Source organism: Capsicum annuum, chromosome 11 (assembly GCF_002878395.1).
Source record: "Capsicum annuum cultivar UCD-10X-F1 chromosome 11, UCD10Xv1.1, whole genome shotgun sequence".
In the NCBI taxonomy this organism is placed as follows: Eukaryota; Viridiplantae; Streptophyta; class Magnoliopsida; order Solanales; family Solanaceae; genus Capsicum; species Capsicum annuum.
In genome coordinates, this window is record NC_061121.1 from 27,679,333 (window position 1) to 27,690,473 (window position 11,141).

The following is an 11,141-nucleotide window of genomic DNA, read 5'->3' on the forward strand; positions in this document are numbered from 1 at the left end:
AGATCTACGTTTGTGGTAAAAAAAAGAGTCATATAAGGTAAAGGAATCTAAGTAATTAAATGTTGCTTGAATTAAGGAACAGTTTCTTCCATTTTAAACTCTAACTGATTAGAGTTATATTAGGAATGAATTCTTTATTTGTATATGTATTTATATAGCAACATTTTACTTAAATACATAATACAACTTGCTATTTTTCATAATTTTAAAACTGTTGCTATAAAAATTATAATTAAGACTCTATAATTGTTATTTCTGAAATTTTTCCTAATTATAATTGCGAATGAAAAAAAAAATATTTTATAAAAAATAATGGGCTAAAGCCCATATCAAGAAAAAGGAAAAAGAATTGTAAAGAAACGAAAAGAGTGGGGCGGTGGCCATCTGCCAATTCATTATAGAATGAAAAACATTATTATATATATAAAGGGCTTTTGCCAAGGAAAACACCAAATAGAGTGAAAGGCAGTAATTGATTCTGCTTAGCCTCTCGTGAAACAGGAAAAGAGCAATCAATTATTCGTCCAGTGAAAGACTACCAAACGGAGGGATTTTGATCGTAAAATTTCTTCCGGACTTAAGGTAAATTGTTTCTATATCTTTATCGTAAATTTTAATTTGATTTGGATAGTAAAAATTTAGGCATCATGATAAGGAATTTGCACAATTAGGTGTAATTTTGAGGATGAAATTCAATGATTTGTAAGTTAGCCTAAGATTCTAGAGCGGAATAATTTGTAGTGGTTATATTTTAGCTTAGACCAAGAAAATTAACACGATATTAATATGACGTGATTATAGGTTTGATCCAAGAAAGTGATATGAATTATTCGGGGTGACAAATTCGATATTTCGATAAGAGTATAGTGAGTAGTAATCTTACCATGATTTGTGTTTATTAAATTGCATATTTATACATGTTTTTGATGAAATAATGAGTTATGAAATACTTTGAAATTGCATGTGGGGCAAGTCCTTTATTGGATATGATATTGAAATGGTTATTTGAGATATGATCTTGATATGATATTGAAATGGTTATTTGAGATATGATATTATTACGGTGAATATTTTCACTTACATGAGAAATAAGTATTTTTGACATATGTTTTTATTCAAGTTTATATGTAACATGATTTGATATGAACTTTAAATGATCTGTATTATTCTGAAAAATGCTTTCATATAAATAACCCATTATTTACAAGGAATTTATAAATGGGAGTAGACCTTGATTTGAATCCCGTAGCTAACGGAGGGATCGTTAGACCTGGTGCACTTTGTATTTACTGGTGAACATTACAAACCTCGCTAGTGGAAGGTAGAACTAGCATAGTGATACTGATATGATATTTGACTCCTTTATGAGGGGTCCACTGTTATGGATTATTCTTACTGGTGAACATTACAAACCTCGCTAGTGGAAGGTAGAACTAGCATAGTGATACTGATATGATATTTGACTCCTTTATGAGGGGTCCACTGTTATGGATTATTCTTAGTGAAGAAGAATGCCACACTGATTACATGATTCATTCTTGGAAACCTCCCAAATATGTAATATTTGATATGATACGATGCCTTTTTGAAGTTTATTACTGAACTATTGGTTCACTTGGCTTACATGAAATAATGATATTGTTTATTGTTACTGTTTTATGTAAGCACATTTATTTCATGATGTTTTCTGACTTGTCCCCATTTAAACGGTTGTGGTTAAGTGTTATTACTCACTGAGCTAGCGTTTCATTCCTTACTATTATTTTTCAGAGAATGCAGGTGACAGTGAGGATCGCGTTGGCTAGAGGATCCGAGTAGCATATTCCTGGTGAGCCCTGCAATTGTTCGCGTGGGCTTTAGTTTATTTATTCGTTATGTTTCTTTTTGTTGAAAACTCTTAGTTTGCTCCATAGTCATGTCTTTAGAGTTTTGAATCTTTCATTATTTTGGATTTGTGGAATATTGGATTTCCTCTCATGTTTTGGAGATGGATTTTATGTTGTCATTTGGTGGTGTTGGTGACTTGTTGATCATTTGTGGTGGATTGTGTTGATGTTGTTGAAGTGTTAGTTGTGGTGCTGTTGATTTGAGACAGGAAATTTTTCTCGATAGGCCCAAAACCAAAGAAAACTCTGCCTGATTTTCTGTAGAATTCTGACGAGGCTTGCTTTGGAGTCCTAAACTCCTTAGCGTCGGTCATGATCTTGTTTTAGGTCATGACAAAGTTGGAATCAGAGCGCCTAGGTCAATTTTGTGTCTATGGAGCACACGATAGTAGTAGAATCTCAATTATGGTTATGTTGCCGGCCATTTCTATAATCGTGATTTTGCGAGAGCGTGATAGGATGTGTCTTGATTTTCTTTCTCATTCTTCCTCACATGTGTGACGTTTAGGATCAATTAGATGAATCTAATTGTACTTGTTTTGTTAATCAGATGGTACATAAAGCAGATACTGGTAGAGCAAGAGGCAGAGCCCACAGAAGGGCCGAGGTAGGGGTATTCGTGATACTGAAAGAAATCGCACTGCCACTCTAAGAAGTTCAAGAGAGCTCACTCCTGAAGAAAATGCTAGTCCACCCTCTCCATCTCAGGAGGGTAGTACTGTCGAGGCACTTGCTTCCATGCAAAGAGTCATAGAGGGTTTGGTCGACCGACTGGATAGACAAGAGAGGGGTGGTCAACCCAATTCTGCACAATTCTAGGCACCTGTTCAGACTTACAACTTTGGAAACTAGGAGGTATCTTTGCAGGAGTTTCTAAAGTTGAAGTCACCAAAATTCACAGGTTCAGACAGTTCAGCTGATCCTCGGAACGTTTTTGATGGTACTTTCAAGGCGCTGCGGGCGTTAGGATGTTTTAGTGAGAGGGCTATGGAGCTTGGATCGTACAAATTGAAAGACACAACTAACACTTGGTATGATACTTTATTGCTAGGAAGGCCTGCAGGAGCAACACCTTTGACATGAGACAAGTTCACTAAGTTTTTCATGAATACCTTTCTTCCTGACAGTCAGAAATTGAAATATATAGTTCAGTTTGAGAGATTGGTTCAGACTCTAGATATGGATGTATCAACTTATAACACTCTATTTTTCAAGTTGGCTAGATATGCTCCATACTTGGTGTCCACAGAAGAAGCTCGAGTCCAGAGGTTTGTAAATGGGTTGGTTCCTTGTCTTTATAATACAGTGGCCCCATAGATGAAAGTCTTGACCTATTATGGGATAGTGGATCTTATTAGAATAATTGAGGACAAGGGTCGTGCGGAACGAACAACTTATGAGGTTCGTAAGACGGCTAAGATGGGTGGATCTTTCAGTGGTGACTTAAGTGCAAACCGCAGAATAGAAAATAAGGGAAAGCATCAGGGCCATCAGACAAGGACAGATTTGGTTTCACAGTCTGCGTATAAGCCACCTGCTAGATAGGGTACTCAGGGGTCTTCAGCATCTCAAAGATATCGTAGTTCGGGCTAGATTCATGCCACTAATCCATCCTGCCAAACTTATGGCAAATCATATATGGGTCAGTGTCATGTTTTGACTGGAGAATGCTTTCGATGTGCTCAGTCAGGTCATTGCATCAGGGATTGCCCTCACCTTTAGAGAAATGTTAGTCAGGATTCTGGTCAGGTAGCTGCACCTAGTCAGACTACCCGTAATCCCACTGGTACGGAAAATAGAGGTCGAGGTAATGGAGAATGGGTTGTTGGGAATCAGTCACAACGAAGTGCTGGTAGAAGCTAACCGAGAGTCTTTGCACTTACTAGGTAGGATGTTCAGGCCTCAAATGTAGTGGTTATAGGTAGGGGTGTACATAGGTCGGGTTGGTTCGGTTTTTATTAAAAAAAACCAAACCAATCATGTCGGTTTATTAAAATTATAAACCAAATCAAACCAACATAAAATTGGTTTTTCGGTTTAGGTTTTAGTCGATTTTTTTGAGTTTTTCATTTTTTTGGGTTTTTTTTATAATCTTTAGTTTTTACAATTATATTGTGATTGAAGACAAGATCAAATATGTTTTCACTCATGTGCTAATGAAAAATCATAATTATGAAAAAATGAGGAGCGAAAACTCTCTTGAAACTAAAAAGTGAGATGAAGAGTGAAAAGTTTTGGTTTTAAATTTGTATTGGGTTTTCGATCATTTAATTAAAAATTATTGAATAAATATTACAACTTGAAGGACCAAATCTAAATATATCTAGGGCAAAATTCAGAAATAGCATACTTATCTCCCTAATTATGAGTTTCATAGCAACAGTTTCATAATTACATAATATAGCAAATTGTATTTTATATTTTTGCAAACTCTTGCTACAAAAATACAAATACATATGATTTTTACTACCCTTATGATGATATGTATTTTGTATTTTTATAAACTGTTGCTACAAAAATGCAAATACATACAAATACATATGCTATAAAATGTAATTTGATAAAAGTGTTGCTATTTTTTGTAATTTAATACTTAAGTATGCTACTTTATGGGCAAAATTCAGAAATAGCATACTTATCCCCTTAATTATGAGTTTCATAATAACATAATATAGCAAGTTGTATTTTGTATTTTTGCAAACTGTTGCTACAAAAATAAAAATACATATGATTTTTACCGCCCTTATGATCGAATGTATTTTGTATTTTTGCAAACTGTTGCTACAAAATATAAATACATATGCTACAAAATGTAATTTGATAAAAGTGTTGTTATTTTTTGTAATTTAATATTTAAGTATGCTACTTTATGTATTTTATATATCTATATCTACTTTCAAATTATTGAAAATTACTAAAACTAGTTGAAAAAGTATTTAAAGAGTAGATTATAATTAATATTTAATGTATAAAAAAGTTTGAATATTATATATATATATATATATATATATTATGTCGGTTTGATTCGGGTTCGGTTTGACTTTTTTTTCTTGATTAACACCAAACCAAACCAAGAATGGTCGGTTGTTTTTTTCTAACGCCAAACCAATCAAACCAAATCATGTCATTTTTTTTCTCGGTTTAATTTGGTTCGTCGGTTTGGTTTGACTTGACGGTTTGGTTTGTACACCCCTAATTACAGGTATTCTTTCCATTTGTTCTTTTGATGCATATGCTTTGATTGATCTGGGTTCTACCTACTCTTATGTGTCCTCATACTTTGCTGTGAGATTCGATAGACAACCTGAGATATTAGATTGTCCTTTTCTTGTTACTACTCCCATGGGAGATTCCTTATTAGTTGAGTATGTGTACTGTAATTGCGAGATTATAGTGGGAGGTAGGGTTACCCTTGCTGACCTGATTGTACTTGATATGATTGACTTTGATGTGTTGATGGGCATGGATTGGTTATCTCCTTGCTATGCTACCTTAGATTGTCATGCAAAGATAGTTGATTTGAGATACCCAACGAATCTAGTTTTGTGTTGGAAGGGGGTCAGGTTCCATAGGTTAGTAAAGTTATATCTTTTATGAAGACCCAACGACTTTTGAAGAAAGGTTGCATAGGTCTCTTGGCTTTGATAAGTGATGATAGTAAGGGAGGACTTACTTTGGATAATATACCTGTGGTGAGGGAATTTTTTGATGTATTTCTAAAGGAGTTGGCAGGATTGCCTCCAATATGTGAGATAGACTTCGGTATTGATTTGGCACCTGACACTATGCCAATATCTATACCCCCATATCGTATGGCACCAACAGAGTTGAAGGAGCTCAAAAAACAGTTGTAAGACTTGCTATATAAGAGTTTCATCAGACCGAGTATGTCGCCATGGGGTGCACCAGTTTTCTTATAAAGAAGAAAGATGGGTCTCTAAGAATGTGTATTGACTACAGACAGTTAAACAAGGTAATAATACGTAACAAGTATCCTTTGCCTCGTATAGAGGACCTGTTTGATCAGTTACAAGGAGTTGCTTATTTTTCAAAGATTGATCTCCGATCGGGTTACCATCAGCTTAGAATCAAGGAGGAAGATATATCCAAGTCAGCATTCAGAACTCGATATTGGCATTATGAGTTTCTTGTGATGCCCTTCGGGTTAACCAATGCTCCTATTGCATTCATGGACTTGATGAATAGGGTGTTCAGGCCGTTCTTGGACAAATTTGTGATAGTATTCATTGACGATATTCTAATATATTCTCGTAGCCAGGAAGAACATGAGAATCAATTGATAACTGTATTGCAAACATTTCGGAAACATAAGATCTATGCTTAAGTTCTCAAAGTGAGAATTTTGGCTTGACTCAATATCATTTATGGGGCATGTTGTATCCAAAAATGGTATCATAGTGGATTCTAAAAAGATAGAAGCAGTGCAAAAATAGCCTAGACCTACTTCACCTACGGAGATTTGCAGCTTTATAGGTTTGGCTAATTACTACCGGCAGTTTGTGCAGGATTTCTCTAAAATTGCAGCTCCATTGACCAAGTTAACACAGAAAATTGTGAAGTTCCAGAGGATGGAAGAATGTGAGCAGAGCTTTCAGAAACTCAAAATATGTTTGACCACTGCACCAGTTTTAGCTTACTATCAGGTTCTGGAGGATTTAAGGTATTTTGTGATGCTTCACGGGTTGGATTAGGATGTGTTCTCATGCAACATGATCATGTTATAGCTTATGCTTTGAGACTGTTAAAGAAGCACGAGCTGAATTATCCTACCCATGATTTGGAGATGGACGCTGTGGTTTTTGCTCTTATGATTTGGAGGCATTACTTATACGGTGAATGTTGTGAGATTTATACCGATCATAAGAGCTTGAAGTATATTTTTCAGCAGAGAGATCTAAATCTTCGATAGCGTCGGTGGATGGAACTACTCAAAGTTTATGATTGTGCTATCTTGCATCATCCTGGAAAAGCTAATGTTGTGGATGATGCTTTGAGTAGGAAATTTATAGGTAGTTTGGCGCATATATCTCATGGAAAGAGACAGTTGGCAAAAGATGTGCAGAAACTTGAAGGCAAAGGTGTCAGTTTTGGTGTTGGAAGGTCAAGGGTGTTGTTGTCTTGTGTTCAACCTAAATCTACTTTGGTAGAGTGCATAAAATCCACTCAATTTAAGGATATGCAGTTATGTAGATATCGAGTTGAGGTCCTAACTGGTCAAAATAAGACGATGAGTATTGATTATGATGGTATTCTTCGAGTGGGTAATCAATTATGTGTACCAGCTGCAGATTGGTTAAAACGAGCTATTCTTGAGGAAGCTCACAACTCCAGATATACCATTCACCCTGGTTCCACTAAGATGTATCATGACCTGAAGCAGTTGTACTGGTGGAAAGATATGAAGAAAGATGTTGCTAACTTTATTTCTAGTTGCTTGACTTATCAGCAGGTTAGAGCGGAGCATCAAAGACCAACAGGGTTATTACAAGAGATCAGGATCCTAGATTGGAAATGGGAAAGAGTTCTATGGATTTTGTAATCGGGCTACCGCGAACCATTAAAGTCCATGACTTTGTATGGGTAATTGTAGATCGACTTACTAAGTCTGCTCACTTTCTTTTAGTAAAGACTACATATAGTGGAGTGAAATATGCTCAGTTATTTTTGGATGAAATTGTCTGATTTCATGGAGTTCCATTGTCCATTATTTCTGATAGAGGATCACAGTTCACTTCACGCTTTTGGAGATCTTTCCAAAAAGCATTGGGTACCCGAGTAGATCTTAGTACTGCATTTCATCTGCAGACGGATGGATAGTCTGAGCGTACTATATAAATCTTGGAGGACATGTTGAGAGATTGCATTCTTGATTTTGGAGGTAGTTGGGATACTTACTTACCCTTAGCTGAATTCGCTTACAATAATAGTTTTCAATCAAGCATTCAGATGGCTCCATATGAAGCCTTGTATGGTGTGCAATGTCGTTCTCCTATCGGGTGATTTGAAGTTGGAGAGGATAAAGTTTTAGGACCAGACTTGGTACAGAATGCTATGGACAAGGTTCAATTGATTAGACAGAGGTTGCTCACAGCTCAAAGCAGACAAAAGTCTTATGCAAACAGGAGGAAAAGAGATTTGGTGTTTCATATCTCTATGCTAAGGAAATGTATATCAGATTCTTCTTGCGTACTTGAAGCATCGACCTTGCAACTTGATAAAAACTTAACCTATGAGGAGGAACCAGTGACTATCATTGATCGACAAGTAAGAAGGTTACGGTCGAAAGAGTTTGTGTCCGTGAAAGTCTTATGGAAGAACCATATCATTGAAGAAGCTACGTGGGAGTCAGAAAAGGATATGAGACTCAAGTACCCTCATTTGTTTCGGTCTTCAGGCATGCACTTGTTTTAAATTCGGGGACCGAATTTCTTAAAGTGGGGAGAATGTAATACCCCAAATTTTAATTAGTGAGTAATTATAATTGGAAAAGGAAAATAAATAAATAATATTTTATAAGAGATCATGGGCTAAAGCCCATGTTAATAAGGAAAAGGAAAAAGAATTGTAAAGAAATGAAAAGAGTGGGGCGGTGGCCATCTGCCAATCCATTATGGAATGGAAACATTATTATATATATAAAGGCCTTTTGCCTAACGAAACACCAAATAGAGAGAAAGGCAGTAATTGATCCTGCCTAACCTCTTGTGAAATAGGAAAAGAGCAATCAATTATTCGTCCAGTGAAAGACTATCAAACGGAGGGATTTTGATCGTAAAATTTTTTCCGGGCTTAAGGTAAACTGTTCCTACATTTTTATCATAAATTTTAGTCAAGTTAATTTGATTTGGGTAGTAAAAATTTAGGCATCAAGATAATAAATTTGCACAATTAGGTGTAATTTTGAAGATGAAATTCGATAATTTGGAAGTTAGCCTAAGATTCTAGAGCGGGATAATTTGTAGTGGTTATGTTTTAGCTTAGATCAAGAAAATTAACACGATATTAATATGACGTGATTATAGGTTTGATCCAAGAAAGTGATATAAATCATTCGGGATGACAAATTCGGTATTTCGACAAGAGTACAGTGAGTAGTAATCTTACCACGATTTGTGTTTATTAAATTGCATATTTATACATGTTTTTAATGAAATAATGAGTTATGAAATACTTTGAAATTGCATATGGGGCAAGTCCTTTATTGGATATGATATTGAAATGGTTATTTAAGATATGATCTTGAAATGATTATTTGAGATATGATCTTGATATGATATTCAAATAGTTATTTGAGATATGATATTATTACGGTGAATATTTTCACTTACATGAGAAATAAATATTTTTGACATGTGGTTTTATTCAAGTTTATATGTAAAATGATTTGATATGAACTTTAAATGATATGTATTATTTTGAAAAATACTTTCATATGAATAGCCTATTGTTTACAAGGAATTTATAAATGGGAGTAGACCTTGATTTGAATCCCGTAGCTAACAGCAGGATCGTTAGACCTAGTGCACCTTGTATTTACTGATGAATATTATAGCCCTCGCTAGTGGGAAGGTAGAACTAGCATACTGATACTGATATGATATTTGAATCCTTTATGAGGGGTCCACTGTTATGGGTTTTTCATAGTGAAGAAGAATGCTACACTGATTACATGATTCATTCTTGGAAACCTTCCAAATATGTAATATTTGATATGATACGATGCCTTTTTGAAGTTTATTACTGAACTATTGGTTCACTTGACTTACATGATACAATGATATTATTTATTGTTACTGTTTTCTGAAAGAACATTTATTTCAAGATGTTTTCTGACTTGTCCCCATTTAAATGGTTGTGGTTAAGTGTTATTACTCACTGAGCTAGCGTCTCACTTCTCGCTATTATTTTTCAGAGAACGCAGGTGATGGTGAGGATCACGTTGGCTGGAGGATCCGAGTAGCATATTCCTGGTGAGCCCCACAATTGTTCGCATGGGCTATAGTTTATTTATTCGTTATGTTTCTTTTTGTTGAAAACTCTTAGTTTGCTCCATAGTCATGTCTTTAGAGTTTTGAATCTTTCATTATTTTGGATTTGTGGACTATTGGATTTCCTCTCATGTTTTGGAGATGGATTTTATGCTGTCATTTGGTGGTGTTGGTGACTTTTTGATCATTTGTGGTGGATTGTGTTGATATTGTTGAAGTGTTAGTTGTGGTGCTGTTGATTTGAGACAGAGAATTTTTCTTGATATGCCCAAAAACAAAGGAAATTCTGCTCGATTTTCTATAGAATTCTGACGAGGGTTGCTTTGGAGTCCTAAACTCCTTAGCGCCGGTCATTATCCTATTTTGGGTCGTGACATTGTAATAGCAAATTATGCAATAGACAAGTCAAATTAACAAAATTGTTATCATGTACTAGTTTTCAATGAAGACCACTTCTGATCTAGGTGATGCACGTTGAAATTTTGTTAGCTCAGCAACGAGTTTTTTAAATTGTTGCACATCCTTTAATTGCACATGATTTGAAGAGCATTCTCAAACATGAGAAGCATTGCTAACACACGTTTGGCGAATGGCTAGTTGCATTTCAATAATTGAGCCACTAGCTAGTTTGTGTTAGCTTAACTTCCCTTAGGTGATTAAACGTCACATCTGAGGGAAGTTATACTTTATGATATCCATGATCTTCTATTTCATATTCACAATAAGCCTCCTAAGAAAAATTAACAAAACTCGATGATTTAAGTAATACGAAAATGAAAAAAGCTAATAGGTTTGCTTCATATTTAGTTTTCCTCATATCATCGTAAATGAATTTCAGTTCCTAATAATGAAGTATGACCTTAATCTTTCTGCTTTACTCTTTCTACTTCTACTGTTAGTTTAGCTTTTGTTTTAAACGATACACTTTCTTTGTCTTTAATAAGTTTTTTTGGATGTGGTTGAACATGTTAATCTCCTCATCAACAGCTACGTTCAATTAATACGTTCTTAAGTTAATGGGATGTTAAAGATGAGAGCTTAGTTGAGGTACTTGGTTATCGAATGCTGCAATTTTAATAGAACTCATCATATTAACAGGGGATCCAGGATTTTCATTAAGGGGAATCCGAAAGTACTTAGGATTTGAAGAACTTGTAACTTTAAGGTGAATTTTGAATTGATGTCTCATGTTTTGTTGATGATCAGTTATCTTTAAAAGACCAGGTCCCTGGCACATCATGAAGTG

General features: G+C 35.1%; 1 long non-coding RNA gene across 1 annotated transcript; it reads left to right on the forward strand.

Annotated features, from left to right (window-relative positions):
* Positions 1-404: 404 nt before the first annotated feature.
* LOC107848613 lies at positions 405-10,358 on the forward strand. The gene is made up of 3 exons (XR_007046564.1): positions 405-582; positions 1,771-1,828; positions 9,820-10,358. It is a non-coding gene; the product is annotated as an uncharacterized LOC107848613 (long non-coding RNA).
* The last annotated feature ends 783 nt before the right edge of the window (positions 10,359-11,141 follow it).